At 43.9% G+C, this 25,849-nt stretch overlaps 1 protein-coding gene across 1 annotated transcript in view; it reads left to right on the top strand.

Moving 5' to 3' along the window:
- The first annotated feature begins 1,587 nt into the window (after positions 1-1,587).
- Positions 1,588-25,849, top strand: part of TAFA2 (TAFA chemokine like family member 2) — a 299,467-nt gene continuing 275,205 nt past the window's right edge. Inside the window, exon 1 of the mRNA XM_034770273.1 lies at positions 1,588-1,830. The gene's annotated coding sequence lies outside the window, so the exon portion shown is untranslated. The remainder of the gene's footprint in view (positions 1,831-25,849) is intronic.

Raw genomic sequence — 25,849 nt, 5'->3', positions numbered from 1 at the left:
TAAAATCCTTTCCCAAGTGCATGTTTTGATTATGTGAACCAAGATCCTTGGGCCAAAGGATCAAATCACCAATGGCAAAAAATAAAATAAAGTAAAAATGCAGCAACTAAGGGATCATTGTGCTGCTAAGGCCACAAAGCGAAATAAGGTAAGAATAAAAATAAGACCATGGTCCCATAGATAAGTGCCACACGCAGTAAACTGGACTTGATTGTGACCTTACTAAATGACCTCTTGGAATGTCCATTCAAAAGCTACTCCCAAGCGCCCAATGTTGTGTGTCATTGGGATCAAAGATCCTTCCTTGTGTAGATTTCAAATCGGCTGTAGTCAGTATATGTGTATGTGTTCTTCCTCTGGAGGGAGACACAGGCCAGCTTTTGGCTTTGGGTTGCCTCTGTCCCTCTTTCTGCTGCAGCCACCCGGCGCGTTGGTTTTTCTCGCAGCAGCAATACAGCTGCTTCTTCAGTGGCTGCTGGGGGGAGAGGCAGCCCAGCCCGATCCTATTCAATACCATTTTACTCCAAAGCTCACCCAGGAGCCCCAGGTTTTCCTGGCTATGAATGGGCTCTCTCCCAGTCTGAAGGGATTTCATTCATTCATGAACTGGTCACAATAAAGAAAGGAGGGGAAATCTCCCTCAAGAGATTGGTTTTAAAGGGGAAACCAACTCCACGCTCATTTTTCTCCCAGCGATTGGCGTTCTAGGGAGTTGCAAAACTGGGTCCGAATGGATTTTTCGTTTCCTCTACTCATTTGTGTCTCTATTTATTTGTGTTAACCTGGCTGCTTTCCCCTTTCTTCTGAAGGGAAAGAAACGACACACCTGCTTGGTGCTTGGACCCGCACCCTTTTCTCCCGGGTGGTGACTGTGTGTGGGTGCTGGAGAAGAGAGAGAAGATCTAAGGCAGACATACAATTCAGCCCACGATGTGCATGGGGCTAGTTAGTCGCTCCGAAACTCTGACGGTAGGACTCCTGGAAAGGCTACCAGCAATACAGCGGCAGCAGCACCGCCACATTATCTATTAACCGGACCTTAGTTCACAGCTCGGACATAGCGGGGGCTGCAAGAAGGATCGAGTAGCTGGGGCAGCAGTGGGGAGATAAACATTGGGGAGGCAAGGACCATCTCCCGCCTCATCAGGACGTGCCTGGCTTGAATTTATTTAAAGCCCCACCAGCTGCCTCAGCTTGTCTAAAACAATCCCACCACAGCCAGCCAGCAATCTGGAGAAGTACGTGCGGGCTGATTTTTTCCCTGCAGGTGAATCTCTTACTCTCCAATTACCTTTCCCAAGAGGGAGAAGGAGCGAGGCGAGAGGGGGCAAAGTCTTGCTGTGTATTAAAAGCAGACCAATCAGAGGTGGAATAACAGAGGGGGACTGCTGCAGGACGCGGTTAATTTTGCTTCCTTCTCTGCTTGCAAGGCTGAATCGGGACCTTCACTGATCTGGCAAAGGGGTGAGAGCGGCGCTGTCCTTTTTTAGCGGATAAAACCTATATCTCTCCTTTATAAAAATTCTTTGATCACTTTTAAATTGTGCACAAGAAACACCCCCCCCAACCTCTCCCTCCAAAGCCCCCTCGCCCCCCCTGCACCTGCTTGCCGGATCCCTGTTTTATTTCAAGATAAAATCCGAGAGGAGGGGGGGAAACCCCCACACAGCAAATTTAAAACACCCACCCCCCCCCCGAACAAATTCATGCCAGTGGATGCCGGAGGAGGATTGGGATTTTGTAAGCGATGCAAGTGCGATAAGGCTGGAGTTTCCCCCCGGAACCTGAAGGAGGATCGCTAGGTGTTTCCAAAAGGAAGCGGGGCTGCAGGTAGGTGAGAAGGTGCCAGCTGTCTCCAGATGTGACAGGGCTGAGGCAGCTGCAGCTCCTGCTCCCAGCTCTCAGGCTCCCCAGGTTCCCCCCCCCCACATACAGTTTTGTTGTTGTGCGGGTTTCGGGTGAGTGTAAAGGGAGATCCCCCACTCTGTTAAACTGTGGCGAGCTCCCGGCCCTCATTTTGTCTTGTCTGGACCCTTGGTGAAGAGAGATGCGGGAAGTATCCAGTCAGTCACTCTAACATCCGATCAGAGCTGGGCGAGGAAACAGGTAGAAGGGAGAAGTTGTAGTGAATTGGGGGGAGGAGAGACGAGGGTGAGGAAAGGTATTTAAGTGAGTCGATTATTCCAAGCCCTCCTCCCCTGTAACAAAAAGTTCAAGAAAAGCCTGTTTTGATTAAAGAACTGTTTTTAATTTCACTCCACTTTCCAGTTCAGTTCTGGTTTGTAAACTTACTGGACTCCTGATAAAGAGCCCAGTGATCCACTAATATGGATCAATGAGATGTGTCAGGTCACTTCTTTGAATTCTCCACATTCTGTCCATTTTTGATTATTTAATCCTCCTCATTTCTGCAAAACGGTGGACGTTTTAGTAAGACTATCGGGTTCTCTACGTAACTATTTTCATAAAGAGCGCGGCTGATAACTTCCAGAGCCCCATATATTGGGAGATGTATTTTGTTTGGAGACAGATCACTCTATTGGATGGCTTAAGGGAGAGGTTAAAGAATGAATCACTTGAGGAATAGTTTAAAAATGGTCTATATAACGTATGGTTTATGACTTCAGTTCTTTTTCTGTAAATGTTCCCCAAATCGTGGTATCTAACCCGAGACATTTCTTGCCCATATGTTTTGCTTGTTTCTTTCCATTTCAATAAACTAGTTTAACGGCTCAATAGCGTTTTATCTGTATTCTGTTTCATAGTGGGAAGGTTTTTCCCTCCCAGCCCCTCCACCCCATTGTACTTGTGCAAGACAAAGTTTTTTTTAAAATATCTGCTTTATTTCCCTCTAAAGCTAACTGTGGGATTAGACGCACAGGCTGTATATGCAAAGCACAAAGAGCAGCAGCTTTCAGTGCCCTGCTAGGAGCAGAGTTGTCATGCTTTTCTCTTTTATTCCTCATCCTTACCAGGAGCTTCAACAACTGCCTGAAGAACTTTGAATTAATATATATGTGTAGTTACAATGGTCTCTTTCCACTCTTTGCTTGGAGAGTATTAATTTGTTTTAAAAAACAACTGTATAACCCTCCACAATAATAAATTTTGGCTTTGTAATTAAGAAATCTTGCTTTGTCCCCTGAAGAACTGTTAATTTAAATAATAAACAAATGCAGCCCCATAAAATATCCAGGGTGTTAGCGTCTTCTGACAGCACTGTATAAATTTAAATGACTATTGACTAAATGATAATTATCTGGTTGCTCTTTCTTACCACCTGCTTTTAGACATTAACATTCAGACTGGTACCAATTTAACATTTTAAAGCTACTTTATTAGGTGATACAAGCAAATTAAAAATAGTAATGTAAGATTCCTTTATGGAGCATAACATAAAAACCTAAACAAACTAAATAGTCCGGTCCCACCAGGAAATATGGCTTTAGGTAAACTTGAGAAACATGACCTACTTCTAAGACAATTTTTAAAAGGGGCACAAAGGATTTATTTATTATACTTGTTCTGTTGCAGTAACATTCCAGTCACTTTACACTGTGAATATACCTATGTATCTAATCTTAATAATTTCATAATTGTTCAAGTAACAGTGGTAAAATAATTCAGCTAAAACTGAGTTTTAGCTGATTACTTACACAGCTTTGATATTGTATTGGTGGTGTTCACCTGAGCATCTATTTTTTTCAGTTTATTGCTGCCCTGATTTCCCAAGCTACAATACTGTTCTTGCTGTAAACGTAAACTATTTCAGTATCATGATTTTAGTGAAGAGGGGACTACAGTGATCACTCATTTTGGATTAGATCAGTCTTGATATTCACAACATATTTATACTGAATCCCATATATTATCTGAGCAGGAGGCTTTTGAAAGAATGAATTTAGATATGCTGTCTAGTTGATAGGTGATTTTGAAATAAAATCTTGATTCCTGTCATACTGTTTTAATCAGCGAATGAGAGCTAATCTAGCACTTTATCATGTATTTGACATATAGTGTAACGTTTTTGCACGTCTCTTCAAGAGCACCAGGGGATTTCACTTTACACCTAGGCAAAAGTCATGCAGTTGATAGTGCTAGTGGGGACCATAAGCAGAATTAGCGGAGCTGAGAATTGTAATATGTATGTAGACAGATAATACTAGAGAGATTCAGTTACAATGGCAAATTGCAGATTGAAGATTCATTGAGCCTCATTTAGATTTATGCTAAAGCAGGTAGGCCACCGCATTGCTTTGAGATTGCACAACAGCATTTAGTAGCCATCAACTTTCATAATTTAATCAGTGGAGCTGATAGAATGACTGTTTTCAAGAATGAATACATTGGTTTTCCTTTTATCTATTAAGTGAAAGAGACTTCTGCTAAAGGAGCTCTTTGCTAACAGTCTGTGTAGCTTCTGGTGGGCACAAAATATCTAGGCATTTTTCAAATATGAGTGTCACCACATTTACATGTAATATTTAATGGTGTAATCCTATCTTTCTTCTGGAATGTATTATTGCCTACTAGTAACTGTGTAAAGCATAATAGTCAATTAGAAGAAGATTAGTGCTACATAATTATGTGTTAGGTTTGACTACAGGTAATAGTAAAATACTAAACATTTGTCAATCTCATGCACTTATCAGTGACTGTGGGAAACTAGGAAATCATATAATTTCCTAGTCATACATAAAATGTGACCATTGTTTTGAAATTTTATTTTGAATGATAGGTCTATCAGTGAGCAAACAGTTGTATGCCTCTCTTTTAAGTTGTGCTGTATTTTATTAGAAGTGCCTCATTAAGTCACATTATTCTGCAGCTGCTTGTTCATTGAAAATTCAGATAAGAACAGGGAACTTTATTCAGCACTGCAGCACTGTGTGTGTGTGTGTGTTTGCTAAATGCTAAAAGTTGAGGGAGGAAAAAAAAATCTTCCAAAATCGCGATAATAGGAACATCAAGCATACTCTTTTCTTGTGATCTATGGATGGCATTTACAAATGCAATTCATCAATGTATTTATTAATCAAATATCATCAAAACAAAGAAAATAAATTAAAGCAAACAGACTGCATGCCACTGTGAAGGGCAAAGAAACTAAGGACTGCGAAAACCAATTAATTAATGTTGGTTCTCATATTTACAATCTATATTTAGTCATCACATTTAAATGAAAGGCAGTACTGACATGTCCACTGTCTCATAGCCATTGATTTTGTAAAATTGTGTAATTCTGCTGGAAATGGCATTTCATTTGAAAATACAGGTACTCCATTCCATTTTCCCTTTGAAATAGGGTTCTTAAAGAATGGAAATAAATGTTTGTGCTCTGATTGAGGGCCTTCTTGTTATATTCATCAGCTTCTTCTGGATATTAAAAAATACAAACCTATTCTTTGCATTTTCAAATAATGGGGCAGCTTGTCAGCCGGTGTAAATTGTCATAGCTCCATTGGAAGCTATGACAATTTATACCAGCTGAGGATCTGTCCCATTATCTCTAGATATAGAACATCGTTAAATTTTCACTTTATTTCTGAGGATATTTTAGGTAAAAAAATGTAAATGCAAACAGTTCCATTTTGGTTTTCTTTGTAGAGATGTATCTGTTTATTATTGTTGCTTACTGGCTGTACAACATGGAGTTCAATTTATAGAGCGTTAAAATGTATTACATATAGGTTAGTTTAATGTTTAAAGCATAAACCTCTATAGTTGAACACAAACTACAAACCTAATTTAAAAAGAGAGGACTGCCCGTGGAGCTGTGCCAGTTTACTCCAGCAGAGTATCTGGCCCAAGTATTTTGTTTTGTAAATCATAGAAATATGTTTGTATTTAAAAACCCAAGTTAGGTTTGCAAAACCCAGCTACATCCAATATGCAGACATAATGTCAGCTGGTAGCCACATTGCAAATGAGACCTTAATTACTTGGGAATATGGTGAATGGTGACATCACCAATAACAATCATTTCATTTGGCTTGTAGCCATTTCCTTGTGTTAGATAAAGCACAGTAAAGCTGGGATTTCTATGCTCTAATTCTGCACCTGGCCATCTCCAGCTATCTTTTTATCACTATGTACAGTCAGTTGTCTATCAAAGGAAAACAACAAAATAATCATGTCAGCCGAAAGCACTCTTCCATAACAGTATCGCTTTCTCACTTCCACAGATATACAATTCAATTCATTTTTATATAGCTCCCTTCCTGAAACGTATTTCCAAAAACGCTTTGGAGAGAGAAAATAATAATGTGATCATGCTTCACAGTAGTAATTATGGTGGGACACTGTACACTTAGATAAAATGGAGACAAGTAGCCAAACACGCTTTCTTAGCTTTTTCTTCTTTTCTGGTACATCAGAATAGTTTTCTGAAGAATGCTTTGCAACTGTAGCTGGTGATGGATGTAAGATTTGTCATGCGGTTTATGGAAAAATGTTTTCTATGGACTTGATCCTGCAGACCTTTATTCATGCTAGCAGATTGCTCACATGAGTAAGCAAGAACAGATCTTTTATTTTAAGCAATATGGAACCAGTCACCTATATAAATGCATGTGTGTGAGCTGGGAAGAGGGTTAGTTAACCTCCTGTTATAAGGTTATCAAACCTCATAATGGCTACTATGTTAATAGAGTTTCTGGTAGCTGCAGTGGACATGTTATTTTTGTGATGTGAATCACGAATATAAGTCTGTTAACACCACTGTGCCATTGTATATAGTCTTTTGTCTTATGAGAATCTTATTTAACAATGCCAAGGAAAGGACAAACTATGAACTATAATGTGCAACAATACTGACAGCTTTTTGGAAAGGCGGACAATGAGTAAATCTGTGAGTTTGTCACAGAAGTCATGGATTTTGTGACTTTCGGGGACCTCCATGACTTCTGCAGCAGCTGGTGCAGCTGGCCCAGGGGCTGCCTGAACAGTTTGGGCAGCTCCCAGGCCAGCTACACTGGTTGTTGCTGGGGCAGCCTCAGGCCATCGCATCTTCCCCCCCCCCCCAACCCCCGGCAGCAGCAGGAGTTTGTGTGTGGGAGGGGGCTCAGGGCTGGGGGTTGGTATGTAGGAGGGGGTGAGGGCTCGGGGTGGGCTCCCTGGAAGCAGCAACATCCCTCAGGTCCTAGGCAGAGGTGTGGCCAGGAAGCTCTGTGCACTGTCTCCTCCTGCAGGCACCACCCCCGCAGCTCCCATTGGCTGTGGTTCCCGGCCAATGGGAGCTGTGGAGCTGGCACTCAGGCAGCACGTAGGGATGCCTGGCCATGCCTCTGCCTAGGAGCTAAGGGAGGGGAATGTCACTGCTTCTGGGGAGGTGGGGAGCCAGGTAGGGAGCCTGCCAGCCCCACCAACTGCACACTCCCTCCCCCCCTCCCCCCCCGAGCATCAATGCAGGTCCTGGGCTGTGCGCTGCCACCTGCCCCCCAGCACCAGCATGGGTCCTGGGCCATGCGGTGCCCCCCAGGCCACTCCCTTACCCCCAAGTTTTAGTCAAGGGTACATAGTAAGAGACATGGACAGGTCACGGGCCATGAATTTTTGTTTACTGCCCGTGTCTTGTCTATGACTTTTACTAAAAATACCCTTGACTAACATGTATGTAGCCTTAGTGATGAGAATCTTCACCTATTTGCACTAATGACAGGGATGGCCATATCAAATTGCTGAACTCTGCAAATTAGCAAGTGGACATACACAACAGAAAAGGAGTACTGGACATTTATATGAACAGCAAGAATTTCCATAGTTGTTATGGTACGTATTAAGATGTATGTTTTGTAAGAGAGAGAAATTCATGCTTTGAGGCATGAACCAATGTTTAACTTAGAGGGGGTTAGGAGGAAACTTTGCCTGGGGCAGGTAATCCCATAATGACCTACTGCAGGGTTTCTTGCACCTTCTTCTGCAGCAGCTGGTTGTGGTCACGGTTGGAGACAGAATTCTGATCTAGATAGACCATGGTCTGATCCAGCATTGCAATTTCTTTGTTCCCAAAATGCAAGGAAAATGCATCACAGCTATGCTTTGTTCTTTGACTTAGTAAAACTGAACAGCAATTGTCTAATATGTGATAAGATCTTAATAATATTTAAAAACAATATAGTACACTTATTTATGTCTTAGTAATATGCAGTCTCACAACAGCAGGTTTGGGGGATCCAGGAGTAGTTTGTTAAAACTATGTTCTGTGGTTACCGTCACAGCTGAGGCTTTTTAGGAATGTACCTCTGTGCAACCTAAGATCTCAGTTTGGCCCTTTGAGTTCTAAGCTGGACCATGCTTCAGAGCAAGATATTGTATCATTACATGTAATAGTGTAAAATACAAGGGAATGGTGTCTTGATGGCTCAGAGGATAGATAATGTGATTCAGGGCCTTTCCCATTTAGGTCACTACCTGAAATTTTGACCGAGGCCAATAATTACTGAAAGTGAATACCATTTGAAAGTTTTCTGGTGGTTTATGTGAAATGAGCTGGTGGTCTCAGTCCAGTTCCTATTGATCCAATGTCCAGATCAAAAAAACCACAAATGCGATCGACAAAAATGGCATGCTTGCTGTTGATGGCCAAAGATTGAGGCCTTATCAACCAAAGCACTTAAACACATGCTTTGCAAGTGAATAGTCCCCATTTGACTTCAGTGGGACTGCTTGCATTCTTAAAGTTAGGCATGCACTTAAAAACTTTGCTGAATTGGGGCCTATAAATGTATGCAGACTACACTCTTGCTGCTTAGTGACCAGGGTTGAGGCGGGATGTTATTCATAGATTCCAAGGCCAGAAGGGACCATTGTGATAATCTAGCCTCACCTCCAGATTTTAAAGACAGAGGACCAATCTCAGTCTTTGTGAGGGGTTGTCCAGGATTTGAACCAGGGATCTTTTTTACCCTAAGAAAAAATCATACCCTTAGACCAGCGGTTCTCAAACGTCATTGTACTGCAACCCCTTCTGACAACAAAAATTACTACACAACCCCAGGAGTGGGGACTGAAGTCTGAGCCTGTCTGACCCCACCACTACAAGTGGCAAAGCTTGACGCCCAAGGGTTTCAGCCCTATGCAGGAGGCCCGTAACCTGAGCCCTGCTGCCTAGGGCTGAAGCCTGAGCCCCGGTTTGGGTGGTGGGACTTGGGCTTCAGCTCTGGTCCAGGACCCCAGCAAGTCTGATACCAGCACTGGCGACCTCATTAAAACATTTTTGGGATCCCAACCCACAGTCTGAGAACCTTTGCCTTAGACCAACAAGCCACTGAGAATCTTGCACTGTTATCCAAGCTCCGTGGATAAATGCACGACTTAAATTCTCCATAATCCATCAATGACAAATATTACTTACACTTACATTTAAAACAAAGATAGAAATAAAATCTAAGCAGGCTGTAATAGCAGATAGTTTTATACGGTTATATTAGCTACCCAGGCATTTTAGTATTACAAACAACAAATATAGTTGTCTTATTGTTCAAAAGTGATGTCACTAGTGTAGAAATAGAATAAAATGTCACCATCTGAATACAAGATATTGATAGTCTCTCAAAAAATGAGGTCATATTTAGAACTTAATTAGGAAAAAAATTGGTTACAGTATTCTAACAAGAAAATATCAACATGACTGCATTCCGGTACTTGTATTTAACTTGTTTTGAGACCCATTTAACTGTGTATTTTAACAAAGAAGAGCCCAGCTGTATATAAGTTAAGGCTGTTAGTTTTATCTTGTGGTCTGGTGATAGTAACAAATAAGTAAAGATATTGTCTTTTTGTTTTCTGATGTTACGAGAACCCAAGGAAAGACGCGTTGTTAATGTGCACTAATGCAATATACAGTATATTCAGATATGGTTATTATAGGTAGAACTGGTAGTGCTATTGATGGTTAAAATTGACCAACACCTCCCATTTTAAGATCCTGTTTTTGTGTACATAAACTGGAATCCTAGGCTCTCTCTTCCCTCTGGATTTAGATAATGTACCACCTTGTCAACGCTACAGTTATCTGGTCCTTGATGATTAAGAGGTGGCACTGGTGGCCAGGGGAAGGACTATAAATTGGTTGTGTGGGAGACAGAGAAATGAGAATCTCCAAAAGAATGCAGGGTCCTACGCCCATCAGCTGATTTTTGACTGTGGTGGACCCCAGACTGGGGAAGTTTTGTTATGTACAGATATATACACACACTCATGGCAACTTTTTTTATTTTCTGGTTTATAAAGCTTATCTTTTGTAGGAAATACTCTTCCTGACGTTACCTGTGTTTTGATTCTGCTGAGTCATTTCACAGCTCAGACACCAACCAACAAAAGGAAGAAATACAAAAGATTTCTGAAACTTCCACTTTTTGATGGTTGGCTTCCATCTTTAAATCTGAACCTGGTCACTGCTGCACATATTTCCCTTCATGCTCTTATATCCCTGTAATAGTTAGGTACAATTGCGTAAGGAAAAAAAACAAAAACGAGAAGGAAGCTGAAGCTTTACCTTTGCCATTCTTAGCTTCTTTCTGTTTGAGCATATGTGGTCTAATGTTTTGGAGTTTATCTCCAGTATAATTGGCTTTTCTCAAGCATTTTGCTATTATACACTTTAAAGCTCTCCTAAGGTTTGTGTCTACTGTAAATACATATTTGAAATCCACTGAATACACTTTTAGGCTCTGATTTTTAAAAAGCATATTATTTACATCACCTTTAGTGCAATAACGTCCATCAGTTAATAGATATTTTGGTCTGCAGAGTAATCTTGAAATTGTCTATTAATTACCTGATAAATGGTAAAAGTTCTGGGAAAAAAACAAACAACTTTTTGTAAAGAAAGTGCTGATGCAGCTATAACGAAAATAGCATGAATGTACGGTATGTCTTAAAAATCTAGTCACCCTCACCATAGCTATCTAAAACTTACCATACTAACACACACTTTCCTCTCTTCTCTATCACACCATCCAACCACCCAGTATCTAATCTCTTATGCTCTCCTTGCCCTTCCTTTCCTCCTCACTGTTGCATAAACTCACCTCATCTGCATTGGCGTCATATGATCTTTCTGAATGTCAAGTAAATACAGTCTGCAGTCAGCAATACCAGATTGCTTTCCTGCCAAAAAAGGTGTTTTTTTTTTGTATGCCATGACCCATCAGCTCAGAGCAAGCTGCAAATGATTCTGATTCCCAAATTTTCAATATATTTTCTATTTAATGAGCTATGAAACGTTATGCTCTTTTAATGCATTACTGAATAACTGCATTACTCCTGATAATTATAACTTTAGAATGAAACAGTTAATTTGAAACCTACAAGAGTAGTAGCATTATTTGGCTATTCTTTCTCCATATCCATCCTCTGGGGATTATCTCATTTGAATTTATTTGTATGCTGAAGACCATTGTGTCAGTACAACAGCCACAAGTTGTTATCTGTACTAAATAAAAGACTATTCCAGATGCTATTTTAACATCACCCAAAATGAAAACGGCTGTCTAAATTATTTTGGCCTCGAAAAAGTTAAAAGAATCACTTTTTAGAGGAGAATATTTTTGAATAACTTAAAATAAACACCATTGCAAGTAAATGTATACAAAATAAACTGTGCAGACACTACCATTTGTGTCAGTGTATAATTCTCATTTATTATTTCTGTTAATCATTTTAATAGAACAATTCCTCAAATTAAATAGATATCTAATTAAAAACGTAAGAAAATGTGTGGATGACTCAGTAGGGATGAGTGAATAAAACCATCACAGCTGATAGTTTTATTTTATATTACAGCTGTGTATTTGTTCAATCAAAAAGATTCTATCAGTTAGGTCCAGATTGTGTAGCTCCATTATTGTGATAATTTATACCTATAACTCCATATAATTAAAATGCTTTGAATATATATGCATTCTGCAAACAGCATGATTTATAGTGAGTGCCCCACACCCCCACCAATTCTCATCTCTTTCTTGGTCTTTTGGCTTCTCCCATTGTTCTTGCCCCTCACAGCCTATTAGTAACATAAATCACTGGAATAGGGCACCTTTGTCCATGGCCCTTGATCAAGACTAAAGCGGGGGAGTGTAGGTTCCAGAGACTCTTTGCCCTTCAGTGTTTCTCCTTAGGGGTACTGGGTTCTCTTTTCTTTGGAGACATCTGCAGTGAAGTTACCCACACGATAGTAAGCTTAATAAAAACAAGATTTATATACCCCCCCCAAGATAATGGAATTAAAATAAAAATGATGTGATAAATGAAGGGGGGTGTAGCTCCCTTCGATAGACAGCCAGCCAGTAGCTGTAAAATCCGTCTTGGTAGCTGTTTTCTGCTTGCTTTACCTGTAAAGGGTTAACACGCCAACAGATAAAAGAAAAGGAGTGGGCACCTGACCAAAAGAGGCAATGGGAAGGCTATAACTTTTTAAAATGAGAAAGACAAAGGGAAAGTTTCTGTCTGTCTCTTCTCTGGAGAAGTAGGGGCAGAGCAGCAATGCTACAAGCAGAAATTCTGTGAAGTTTTGAACCAGGTATGAAAAATTATCTTCCATACCTAGAAGGAATCATTTGGATAGGGAATGTTTAGATAGATGCAATCAGGTTTATTCTTTATTTTGTCTTGTGGATCTCCTCTGTACTAACCTCAGATGCGTATGTTTGCTTGTAACCTTTAAGCTGAAGCCCCAAGAAAGCTATTTTGGGTGCTTAACTTTTGGAATTGTTCTTTTAAAATCTAGCAAAAGCCTAAGTTCCAGATGTATTTTCTTTCTTTTTGTTTTTAATAAAATCTACCTTTTTTTAAGAACAGGATTGGATTTTTGGTGTCCTAAGAGGTTTGTGCATGTTGTTTAATTAGCTGGTGGCCACAGGTAATTTCCTTTGTTTTCTTTCTCAGCTCTTTTCCAGGGAGCGGGCGGAGGGAGGGGGTGTAAAAGAGCTTGGGGTACCCCACAGGGAGGAATTCCCAAGTGCACCTTCCTGGGTTCAAAGGTGTGTTTTGCCTTTGGGTGGTGGCACCATTTACCAAGCCAAGGTCAGAGAAAAGTTGTAAGCTTGGGAGTTTAATACAAGCCTGGAGTGGGAAGTATTAATTTTTAGAATCCTTGCAAGCCCCCACTTTCTGCACTCGGAGAGACAGAGTGGGGATTCCGCCTTGAAAAATGGTTAGCTTAACATTTACACACCTTGTATATTAAACTAGAAAAAGCATTTTCAGCTTCGTTACAGAGAGGAAAAAGAAAACTGAACAACTTGCATCTCCTGAAAGCAATCCCCCATCACACTGCCAGCCCCCTTTTCTGTCTAGATACCAGCTTTCCATTGTGTCTGGTGATCTCTCTCACTGCTGTACTTGGACCCATTATCAAGCCCCTGCCTCTGGATTAGCTTACCTGTCAGACATGAGTGCCTGGTCCAGCCCAACTGCCCCCACCCCACTTTCCAAACCAGTTTCTTCCAGATATCTACTCACACAATATAGTATGGGGACTGGCTGCATTCTTTAGGAGAGATTGGCCATTGAGGATACAAAGACCATTAATGATTAATAGCACTCTGTCAAATGCTTAACTTCCAAACTCAGATCCCATTTCAGAGACTAGATTGTCTGGTTCTATTTGTGGTCAGGCCTCTTGTTAAAATTCTCCAAGCAAATATTTCTTTCTCCTATACACCTCTACCCCGATATAACGCGACCCGATACAACACAAATTCATATATAACATGGTAAAGCAGCGCTCTGGGGGGGGGGGCGTGGCTACGCGCTCCGGTGGATCAGAGCAAGTTCGCTATAATGCGGTTTCACCTATAATGCGGTAAGATTTTTTTTGATTCCCGAGGACAGCGTTATGTCGGGGTAGAGGTGTGTGTGTGTGTGTGTGTGTATATATATATATATATATATATATTTTTTTTTTTTTTCTATTTTTTTTTTTTATGGGCATATTCCCCAGACCCTCTGTCAGAGTAAATAAGAGGAAGAATCTTATTTTGTGTATGAATGAAGGTGGGATGATAAGTACACTACATAACACAACAAAAGGAATTGGTATTTCATACAACACATTCTGCCAGTATCCTGGTATTGCCAACACCATTTGCTCAAAAATCACGAGTCAGACTCTTTTTTAAAAAAAAAAAACAAAAAAAAAACCCACAAACTCATAACTTTTTAAAAGGCAATTTGTGTGGTTTGGGTCTGTGTTAACTTGTGAACTCCCTTTGCCCACCCCTAGTGTGTGCACATGTGACATTAGTGTTGCCAAATTTGGGTGAGGTGATGTTTGTCCCTGCTGCAGGAGCTCTGGCTGGCTGACTGATACTGGGCTTCTAACTTCTCCCCAACATTCAAATTAATTCAATCTCTCCCCCACCATCACATCTGCCTGTCCCCCAGCCCAGCAATTAATGAGGCACTACCAGCCTTTACAACAGTTCTGACCCTGCATCTGCCTGTCCTCTCAGTCTCACCTCTGCTCCCCCTGCTGGTGTAGCTTCAGGGGTTCTTTACCCCCAGGCCTGAGGGGGAGTAGATGCAATGGAGTCGCTTTATCCCTTTTTCAGACCGGGGAGAGGGAGGTCGGGGCAGTTCCAGCTCCCCCTCTTCCCTTTTCCAGACTTGATGTTGCAGGGAGGGAGAGGGGAGGAGCAAAGAACAGAGTGACCCATTGTTCACAGGATGCGGGAAAGAGACGAGGGAGCAAGGCACCCCTGAGCTGCTAGGCTTTTTCTGCTCCTTCCTTCCTCTTCTGTGACAGCGGTATGGGTTGCTAACTCTCTTCTACTCAAAAACTCCTCTATCTGCTTCCTGCAGTGGCCCTGATTGGCAAGACTTCCCTAGGTAGTGGGGAAAATGGGGCAGGAAGTCGGAGGTATCTTTTGCCCAGGCAGGGCTGAAATTCAGGGGAAGGCTGGAACATCTCATGTCCTTGCTAGATCCATCCCCAGAAAAAAATCATGAGGATATTGGAAGAGTTGGTTACACTGGTATTAAATCCCAGCATCAGAGTTTCAGCCAGAATCTAAATAATTATTGGTTCCTTCACATGAATATAATTGTCATGGGTGGGTTGTGGGCAGGCAGAACTACTGTCAGAGCCAGAGTCCATAGTCACAAAGCAGGATCCCAGAGGCAGATGGGATAGGATACTAAGAGGTCAGAAGCAGGATCAAAACTGGAGATCAGGGGCCACAAGTCAGATGTGAGGAGTCAAGCCAGGTTGGGATGCCAGGAAATCAAGGAGCAGGAACAGGAAGCACAAGGCACACAGCCCAGAACAAGGAGGATCCCAGTTGTTCAGACAGCTTCCTGTGCCTGCTGCTTGGCCAGTGGACCAATGCCCCAGAGCAGCAATCAGACCTCAGAAGCAGAGCTTCACACTCAGGGTAGGCTTCATAGGTCCCAGGTAAGCCACAGAATCCAGAACAGGTCAAGGAACTGGTAGTCTAGTTTCTGACAGTCTGTCTGTGCAAAAGTGTTCTGTAGAAAGCCATATCTTCTGTCCTATGGTGTAGGCGGGGCCCTGTCGTCTATGCTTGTCTGCATGCTTTTTGTAATCCTCCTTTACCTTTTCAAGGTGTCTCTTCACCTCCTCTTAGATGTGATGGCTGTGTTGTTCTAGGTCTAAGGAAAATGGGTTGGGGGAACATATGGGTGATATGTGGGTGAAATTGGGGTGATAAAGAAGGGGCAGTGGCTTGTGAATGCATGGTCTGCATTATTGTATGAGAACTCGGCATAGAGTAACAGTGAAGATCAGCCATCCCAATGATGGTTAATGTAGCATCACAAGTATCATTTTAGGATCTAGTAGATTCTTTCCATTTGGCCATTGACTAAGGATGGATACCCCATGCCCTGAGTGTCCCTAAGACTCTGACTGCCAGATGTTGGGAATGGATGGATCACTTGATGATTGTCCTGTTCTAGTCATTTCCTTGGAAGCACCTGGCATTGGCCACTATTGTAAGAAAGGATACTGGGATAGACAGACCATTGGTATGGTCTGGTATGGCTATTCTTATGTTCTTATGGTAGGCAGAGGACAGGTGTGTGTGGACTCCTGGCATGAGGCCCTACATTTGTTAGAAGTGGGCGCTAACCTGCGGCTCCTAGCCAGAGGTGACGTGATCTGGAAGGCCAGGAAGATGGTCCATGTTGTTCATCCAGAGCTGGGCAGTGTTGCCCGCAAAGGCTAAAGACATGCAGGGAATGTAGTGGGCCATCTTAGAAAAGCGATCTACCACTGTTAGGATGATTGTGAAACCACTGGATTCTGGTAGTTTCACCACAAAGTCCAAGGAAATGGTCTCCCTGGGCCAAGATGGGATGTCCAGAGGTTGGAGGAGACCACAGGATTTCTGGTATGGGTTCTTGGTGCAGGCACACACCTGGGAAGAAGCTACACATGCTTTTATTATGGGATGCATAGGAGGCCACCAAACCCTCCACCCAAATGAGATGTTAATTTTCTCCCTAAATGTCCTGCCAGGGTGGAATCATGGGATACTTAAAGAACTGCCACTCTTTCAAGTTGTGGGGGGAACATAAATCCAGTCTTTTACAAATGTAATTTCCCTCCCAGGTGTGTTGGGGTTGTCAGTTGATAGTGGCCAACTCATTGGGCAGAATTCCAGAGACAGGCATAGTGGATGAGTGTGAGCAGGTCCTGGCAGCAAGTCCTATTGAGAAAACTATAGGACCTGAGAATGTGGGCTGATTCCTGGCTGGTTCCTGACTGGGGCCTTATGGGTCATAGTCATATCTTTGGGATGAGGCATCAGCCTTGCCACTTCTAGTTCCAGAGTGTTAGGTCAAGGTAAAGTAGGAGACAAATAGGACCCATTGGAGCTGTCATTGCTTTAGTACCTTGGCCCTGCACAGATACTCCAGGTTATTATGATTGGTAAAAACTTTCCAAGTAATGTTGCCCCTCTTCGAAGGCAGTCTTAATTGCCAGGAGCTCCTTGTCCAAGATCTCATAGTTGTTCTCAGCAGGGATAAGCTTCCTCAAGTAGTAGGTGATGGGGTGTAGTATTTTCTTGGGTCCATGCCTTTTTGAGAGGATTGCCCCAATTTCCCTACTAGAGGCATCGGCTTCCACAATGAATGTTTGTGTCATGTTTGGGTGGGCCAATACTAAAACGGTGGTGAAGGCAAGGTTCAGCTGCTCGAATGCATGTTGGGCCTCGGGTGACCAAGGGAACTGGGTGTTTTTCCAGAGTAGGGCAGTGAGGGGCTCAGCTTGGAAAAATTCAGAATGAACTCTGGTAAAAGTTTGTGAAGCCTAAACAATGTTGTAGATCATGCACATTGCGGGGTGCTGCTCAGTCGCAGACAGCCTGAACCTTGTGTGGATCCATCTTGATTAGTTCTGGGGACAGGATGAAGCCCAGGAACTCGGTTGCAAGTGCACACTTCTCAAGTTTAGTACAGAGACTGTGCAGTTGTTGTCTCTCCAGGACTGTGCAGATGTGAGTGATGTGTTGGTCCTGATTATTTGAGAAGATCAATATATTCCATAAGTATACCACCACAAACTGTTCCAGGAAGTGTCGTAGTATAACATTAATGAAGTGCTGGAATGTCGCTAAGGCGTCATTCAGTCCATATGTCATAACTAAATATTAAAAGCAGAATTCTGATGGGAGAGTGACCTTCTTTTCTAACCAGTGAATGATGAGATCATGAAGGGTCAGTGAGGAGATGGCAAAGATCAGGGGAAAATGCTTGGAATGGATCATGCAGAATTATAATATTTCTCTGTGTCCCTGACTAATGGCCTCCAAGGAGACAGTTTCCTTCAGAATTGGACCTGAAGACAGTGGGGAGCTGTCAGTAGTTTCAATCGTCTCTGGTGTGGCCTTACATAGCAGGAGAATCTGTAGGGCCCGAGCTGTAGCTGCATCCGTAAAATTGTCATCTGCTTCAGAATCAAAGAGGGTCTGTTGGAAGAGAATCTGTTGGGGGGGGGGGAGGAGGAGGAGAGGGTCCCCCCAGGATAGACACCTGCAAATGGAAAAGCCCCTGGATGGGGCTCAGAGTGCATCTCACTAAGGACTAGGGTACAGGGAAGTTCTCTTCTCACAAGGCTCAGGCTGGTTTCCCCCAATATGCTTGGACTGGCTTGTTTCCCCAGGCACCTCTGAGATTGTACTGGGCAGGCCAAGATATCATGGAAACACAAGTGGTGTTGATGATGTTGTTCCTTTTCTTTGGGTGTTGCTGACAAGACAGATCAGCTTGTGGGTTCAGAAGGTGAAACGGAAGGTGAGATCATAGTATGTGGGTGGGAGGCTGCAGAGAACCTCTTTTTCTCCTCCCTTTGTTCTCTCAGCTGATTGTCTATGTGGATGTAAAGGTCCACAAGGGTGTCTAGCCCCATAGGCATCTTTGCACGTGACAATTCATCTTTGATTTCTTCCTGCAAGCTCCATGAGAACTGGTGCAGCTGTTCTGCTTCATTCCACTCTGTATCTGCTGTGAGATGTTGAAAGTGTGCTGCATAGGAGGCCACTGTGCTTTGCCCCAGCCAGAGGCAGGCCTTGGCTGTTTGAGCTCGGTATAGGTCATTGAAGATAGTTGACATTGATTGGAGAAAGCACTGGGCTATAGCCTTCAGCAGGGGAGAGGCCCCGTCTAATGTATCTCTTTTCAGGAGGCTAATTACCAAGGCCACCTTGGCCTAGTCAGAGGCATAGGTTTGCAGACACCAGAAACAGAAGGGCAGCATTGGTTCATGAAACCCTGGAACTCTTTGAAGTTTCCATCAAACCATTTGGGCAAGGGTATCAGAGACCCCTGTTTGTGGCAAGGTTTTGCAGACTGTGTTAGCAGTGTAGTATTCTCCACACTCAACTTGCTCCTGCAGCCTGTGGTTGTCCAAGGTCAGCTGCGCAACTTGGGCTTGTAGTGTTTGATTATTTGTCTGGAGGCAGAGGGCCACTTGTGTGAGTCCGATGCTTCTGGGTCTATCCTTCTCACACCAGGCTTGGTTCCATAAGATTATTGTGGTCCGAACAAGCTGTCATGGTCGGAGATTTGGTAGTTGGAGACAGAATCCACAGTGGTGAGACAGGAGTTAAGAGTCAGCTGGGTCAGGCCACCAGTGAATCAGAAGTAGGAGACAACTGGAGGTCAGGAACCACAATTCAGATGCAAGAAGTTAAGCCAGGCTGGGATGCCAGGAAATCCAGGAGCAGTAGGCGGAAGCACACAGTCCAGAATAGGGCAGAGCTAAGTTGTTCAGACAACTTCCTGTTCCTGCTGTTGGCTTAAATAGGGCCAGTGGGCCAGCTGCTTTGGGACTCCACCAATCAGACCTCAGGAGTGAAGCCTCACACTGGAGCTGAGCTTCATGGGTCTCAGATAAGCCATTGTTAGCAGACTTCCAGGTGGGGGCTTGGAATGTGGTAGCTCCCATGAACCCTGCAGGCCTGGGTCTGAGACTGGTGTCATGACAATAATGATAATGCACTTGTTCCAAAGTCCAGGTTACCAGAAAAATGGTGTAGTTTTATTGTAATTTTCTAAATGGCTGTGTGGATGTCTTTGTATAACTGTCACAGCCTGATTTGCACCCTAGATCTCTTTCAAGTCCCTCTCATAGGCTCTTGGTGTGGGAGAGACCCCAGCTTCTTCTGGCTGACCCTCCTTAGCTTGTCTTCAGTCAGGTCAACACATGGATCTTCACCTCCAATTAAGGCTAGGAGTCCTTAATTTTATGTCTTGCAGTCTGTATCTGTCTTTTGGTTACTTTCGTGGAGGCAGCCTAGTGCAGTGTCGTCTCCCCTTTGCTGTCCAAGGCCTTTTGCCTCCCCTTCCTTTTCTATACTTTCTCCTTTTATAGCAAGCCTCATTTCCTCTCTTGGTTGCTGCTTGGGTGCCTGTCTCCATGAGTGGCAGGTCTGGCAGTTTCGTGGGGGTATAGTCAAGCCGTTTGCTTGTCAATAGGAGAGGTTCTCCTGCCCCCTCTGTCTGAGCTCAATATGGGGTGTGTAGATCCTATTCAGGTGACAGGCTTCACTTCCTTCACCTCTCTCAAGGGTGGAGCCCCACAATTCAACGTTTCTTGGAGTGGATCTACGGACTACAACTCCCTATTACCTGGCTGTGTTAACATGACAAGCCAAATTGTATTTGACATCTGTAAGAAACTTCCTTCTGGGCATTTGTGATCAACGGCTCATTAAAGTGACTCAGACCTGCTTTTTTCAAAGCAAACTTATTGTTCATTCACCCAAAGGTACATACCCATCAGAGAAAAGGGTTAAAACAAATGCCTATATGCATCTGGTCTTACCTAAACTTTATCCTTTCCTTGCAAGTTTAGGAAGGTTCTGCTTCATCTAGATACCCCCACATCTGGGTGGGGAGAGACAGACTGTCATCCTGATGTCTTCACATCCTTGGGTGTGTCTCTGATAGCATCTAACCTTGAGCAGCTGCTGACAACTCGCCCCCTCCCTCTTTCTTGTTTTTAGCTGTTTACTATCTTTTTTGATCTCTGGCCTTGGCAAAATAACTGTGTAACTTTAGGCTGGCACATGGAAAGAGCATCTTCTCAATGTCCCAGCCATTGTTACATAAGAACGGCTATACTGGGTCAGGCCAATGGTCTGTCTAGCCCAGTATCCTGTCTTCTGATAGTGGCCAATGTCAGGTGCTTCAAGGGGAATGAACAGAACAGGGCAATTATTGAGTGATCCATCCCCTGTTGTTCAGTCCCAGCATCTGGCAGTCAGAGTTATCTTGGCTAATAGCCATTGATGGACCTATCCTCTATGAATTTATCTAATTCTTTTTGAACCCAGTTATAATTTCGGTCTTCACAACATCCCCTGGTAATGAGTTCCACGGTTCACTGTGGATTGTGTGAAGAAGTACTTCCTTTTCTTGGTTTTAAACCTGCTGCCTATTAATTCCATTGGGTGACCTCTGGTCCTGGTGAGATGTTCCCTTAGCTCCCTTGAAGTTGTTTACCTGGAGATGTTTTATCTCTGGCTATTGTTTCATATCTTGCTTGCTGTTCCTAATGCCCCTTATTACATTGGCACAATACATTCACATTCCAATAACCCCAATATGTTCTGACTATCTTAATAGCTAGGTCACATTTTCATAAAATTATTACAGCTCAAACCCACATTTTCCACCATAGCATACAAAGGAATATATGTAATTCTATAATACTTGATATACTCATATTGAAGCTGAAGAGCATCTCTTATTATAAGCGCATATCATCGTGATGGTGCAATATAAGAACCCAGAAAGATAGGTGTTATGTATGCTTCTCTGTTATAAGACTGTTGTTAACTTGATTTGTTAATTAGATTAGGCTTTTTAATAATTGCTGTCTGACAGGTTGAGCCAGGCATTTTAGAGGCGTTCAGGGCTTAGATTGTAAGTTTGTTTTTTTTTGTGGCAGGGACTGGCTCTTTGTTCTAGTTTTGTACAGTGCCTACCACAACGGGGTCCTGGTCCAGAACTAGGGCTCCTAGCTGTTATGTTAATATGAACAATAAATAATAATTTCTTGTTCTGATCTGTGCCTGGTTTCCTGTCAAATTAAGGGAATTCTGGGACTTATATGCTAGAGCCCATAGAGTGTTAGGTCTGAGAGCAAGGCCTGCAGGGAAAGGAAGCAGCATTTTTTTTTCTGAATGGAGTAAGAGCTAGACAGAGCAATAGCTGTTGGTGGGGCTCTCCAGTGACGACCGTCTGGGGCAAAGACCTATAGTGGGGTCAGGACCAGCTCCAGAGTCTTTGCTGCCCCAAGCGGGGGAGGTGGGGGGGGGGGGGGAGAGCCGCAATTGCAATCAGCGGCACTCCAGCGGCAGCTCCACCACACCACTTTCTTCTTTGGCGGCAATTCGGCGGCAGGTGCTTCCCTCCGAGAGGGACCCGCCACTGAACAGCCCGACATGCTGTCCCAAGCACCTGCTTGCTGGGGTGGTGCCTGGAGCCGGCCCTGGGTGGGGTTCCCCAGTGAGAGGGAGCCAGGAAAGGAGCCTAGAATCTGCTGTGCTATGAAGCCTTTGAAAGGGCTGGGGTCTAGGAGATGAGTAGGCCTCGGACATATATCTGAGGGAAGAGTGAAGGGAATGTCTGAACTTGGGGGTGAAGAGTTGTTTCATAGTTTAGCGCTGAAGCCCATGGTAGGTGGAGGGACTGGATTATAGAACACCTACCAAAGAATGCAGAATCCAGGGCCTCTGTCATCATATTTCCATTGTCTAAACATTGGTTAGCTGGTCTTAGTTTCTTTTTTGTCAAAGGGGGAGTTACTTATGTGGAACATTACTTACTCTTACGGAGTCCTGCATGTTGAGAAGGAGACTTTTGATTTGGCACCCATGTCTTTGGTTCTAGTTTCTGTTCTTTTCAAGCATGGTGAAGCTGTTTCATTTACAGTTCAAAAGGAGTCTCTTCATCTGCTCTAGAAACTTCCAAGCATCCACAGGAGAAGGTCATGTGTGGCCTCTCACCAAATTCTGTCTGGCACCCTGTATTCCAAACCTAAATTTTCCATTCTTAACTATTATACATGCTTTCTAGCACTAAAGAATAAAAGGATCGTAATCAAAGAAGATGAGACTGAAGAGATCAGGGACATTCTTTTCTTTTCAATGTAAATGACCCCTGTTCCAGGAGCACCTCTGTTGAAAGCTGACAGATCTAAAATGCTCTCCCATCCCTACTTGTACAGCAGGTATTTGTGTCATTACTGTATATTGGATAAAACAATATGCTGAAACCATTCTATACTAATGATAAGAACTGTCCTAGTTCTACAAAGCTTGGACTTTTAAGTGAAATAATCTGCCACTATAATGAATTTTAAAGTCATCCAATCTTAGCACCTTTATAATTCATAACCCAGATCTTTGCTCTTCTATCTTCCCATGCTTAGGAACACTTATCATCCTGACATTTTCTATTCTGATCTACTTTTCACAGTCTTCCTTCATCAGTTACATTTCCCAGTGCCCTTATCACGGTTGTAGGGCTAGCTGTACTCCTGTCCCTTTCCTTGGTCTCTCTGAGTATACGCTCTCAGGTGACAGGCCTTGTGCTTTTACCCTTTCTGTGGTGGAATCATATGATTCTCCTACTCTTAGAATGGGCCCTGGGCTACAGTACCCTGTATATCCACCGTGCTTACAGATCTAACTGGGTTTGGTACCTGCGGTTCTTCCCTTCGGGAGCTGTGACAATCTCAACAGTAGGAACAAAGCATAATATAAGAGAAAAAAGGATTTTTAAAGCAACGAAGTGTCTACACCCATGTCTGCCTTATTGATAGGCCTACCACCCCCTATGGTTAGTCTATGAAGGCCTGACTTCTTCAGACATTCTAGCAAGTGCCTGTGTCAGTCTGAATTGTTTCCCAATAACCACTCAGAGAAAATATGAAAGGGACAGAGGTTCAACTAGCTCTTCAACTAGTGGCATATTGGTGACAGCTTCAACTAGTGGCATATTGGTGAGAGCTAGCCCTGCAACTATGACAGCCCTATTGTTAAAATAGGATCATATGCACTAATGGTTAACTCTGTCTTCATTTTGTCTCTTAGGCTTCTACCTCATAAAGCTTTGAAACCTAGTGCCAGATTGTTCCTCTTCGATTTCAGTCCCTAGGGGAATGAAAGAAGCACAAAAAGTGCTCATCTGGCCTAAATCTGTCAGAGAAAAGGAAGTTGAGCATCAGCAGGATCATTCCAGACTCTTTGGATGTCTTGCCATGTGAATGCTGTATGGTAAAAGCTCTATGGGTCTGGCCAGTCTGATGCTGGTTGAAAAGCCTTATGACGTGTCACCTTTTACCTTTTCAACAATAGCAAACTTTGTAGCTGTAGTTCACCACTTTACTGGTTTTAGCAATTGTGCAAACTGGAAAGCAGACTGGCTCAGTCCTGTTTTATCGTGATCTCCTCTAACGTAGAGTTTAGTATTTTAGTTAGTTGAATGGTCTGAAATGATTTGTTTTTGCAGTGACCGGGACTATCCATTTAAAAAAAAAAGCTACTTGTGGTGGTGGTTTCTTTGTATTGTGTTTTTTCACTAGATCAAAATTATGGTGGTAGAGTTGTATTTATGAAAGTCTTTTAACCCAGAAACCTCTCGGTTTTGCTATATAAAAATAAATTAAATTTCCCAACATTTCATGAAGAGTAATAGGGCTGCATCACCAAATAAAATACCTGAACCACCATAAAGAATCTGAATCCAAACAATAAATTAAACATCTCCTTCCCTCTGCTCTCAAAAAGCAAGCAACAAAATGATGAAAAGTAAACATGCCTCTAGTTGTGATCCAATATTAATACCTAATATAATTACCCCAAGGGAATTCTGCATCAAAAACAGAAAAATTCTGCACAGAATTTTTTAAAATTCTGCAAATTTTATTTGTAAATAAATAAACGTGGAGGCTCCTGCATTGCAGCGGCCACTAGCTGTGTGGAGGTGGGAGATCACCCTACAGGCCTCCCTCCCCGCCACCCTGGGGACAGCGACTCAGTTGTGAGGCTGCACCTGACCTGGACATGGTGCAAGGGCTGGGCCTGCCCTAGAAACACCCTAGGGTCCTGCCCCTTTGCGCCAGGTGCACCAGGTGTGGGCAGGCAGGCTCAACCCAGCAGGATCTAAGTGCAGAGGAGCTTAATGTGGGGGGGATCCAGATGTGGGTAAGAGGGTTCTGTGGGGGGCAATCTTGGTGTGGTGGCACAGTGGGGAGTCTGGATGCCCAGGGGCTTGTGGGGGGAGGGGAGGGTTCTGGGTGCAGGGGCAATGGGTCCAGTGGGGAGGGGTCTGGGAGTGGGAGGATGGTGCTTGGATGGGGGGCGGGGGTTGGGTTTGGGTGGCCGTTGTGGGGGGTCCAGGTGCTGAGGAGGTGGTGCTTGGTGGGGTGGGGGTCTAGGTGTGGGGTGCTCAGCAGGGTGGTCCAAGTGCAGGGGTGGTGGGGCTCATCAGGGTGGGGGTTCGATGGGCCTGCTTAATGGGGGAGCCCCAGCTGCAGCTTCAATCAAGGGCACACTGCATGATGGGCTCCCACTTGCCCCCTGCTTCCCCTATCCCCTTCTCTGCCCCTTCCTCTCCCAACTGTCCTCTGCTCCTATCTGCCTCCCCTCACTCCCACATCACCCACCCCCTGCCTTATCCCACCCTTTTCTGTTCCCACTGTCTCTTCACCCCACCCCCTTGCCCTGCCCCACTGTGGGGACTTGCTGTTGTACTAAAAACAGGATGGCTCCAAGCACACAGAAGGGGAGCATGACCATCACTAGGACCCAGGAGGTGGTGTCCAGCTGCAGAGTCAGTGAGTAGCACCCTCCTTCAGCCGGGCAGCTCTGAGCTCACAGAAATGGTGGGGGCAGTGGCATGTGACAACGGGTGCCCCCCATGCCCCACTTCTGCTTGGGGGGCAATGCCCCCCACAAACTACGCCCATGGGCATCTCCTGCCCCCCACCTCCCGGCACAGCTTCCCTTTGCTTTCCCATCACTTTCTGCAGGGAAGCAAAGAAATCTGCGGGAACATAGGTGTAGTTTGACTGCTATATTTGTGGGGGCAAAGCATGCGCATACACATGCACTAGGGTTGCCAACTTTCTACTTGCACAAAACCAAACACCCTTGTCCTAGCCCCTCCCCTCCTTTGAGGCCCAGCCCCATCTCCTGCTCACTCCATCCCCCCTGCCCCACGTTGCTCACTCTCCTCCCGCTCGCTCGCTCATTTTCACCAGGCTGGCTCAGAGGATTGGGGTGTGGAAGGGGGTGAGGGCTCCGGCTGAGGGTGCAGGCTCCAGGGAGGGACCAGAGATGAGGGGTTTGTGGTGCAGGGGCTGCTCTGG

This window comes from Trachemys scripta, chromosome 1, assembly GCF_013100865.1.
Source record: "Trachemys scripta elegans isolate TJP31775 chromosome 1, CAS_Tse_1.0, whole genome shotgun sequence".
Lineage (NCBI taxonomy): Eukaryota > Metazoa > Chordata > Testudines > Emydidae > Trachemys > Trachemys scripta.
This window is presented reverse-complemented; position numbering and strand designations above follow the sequence as displayed.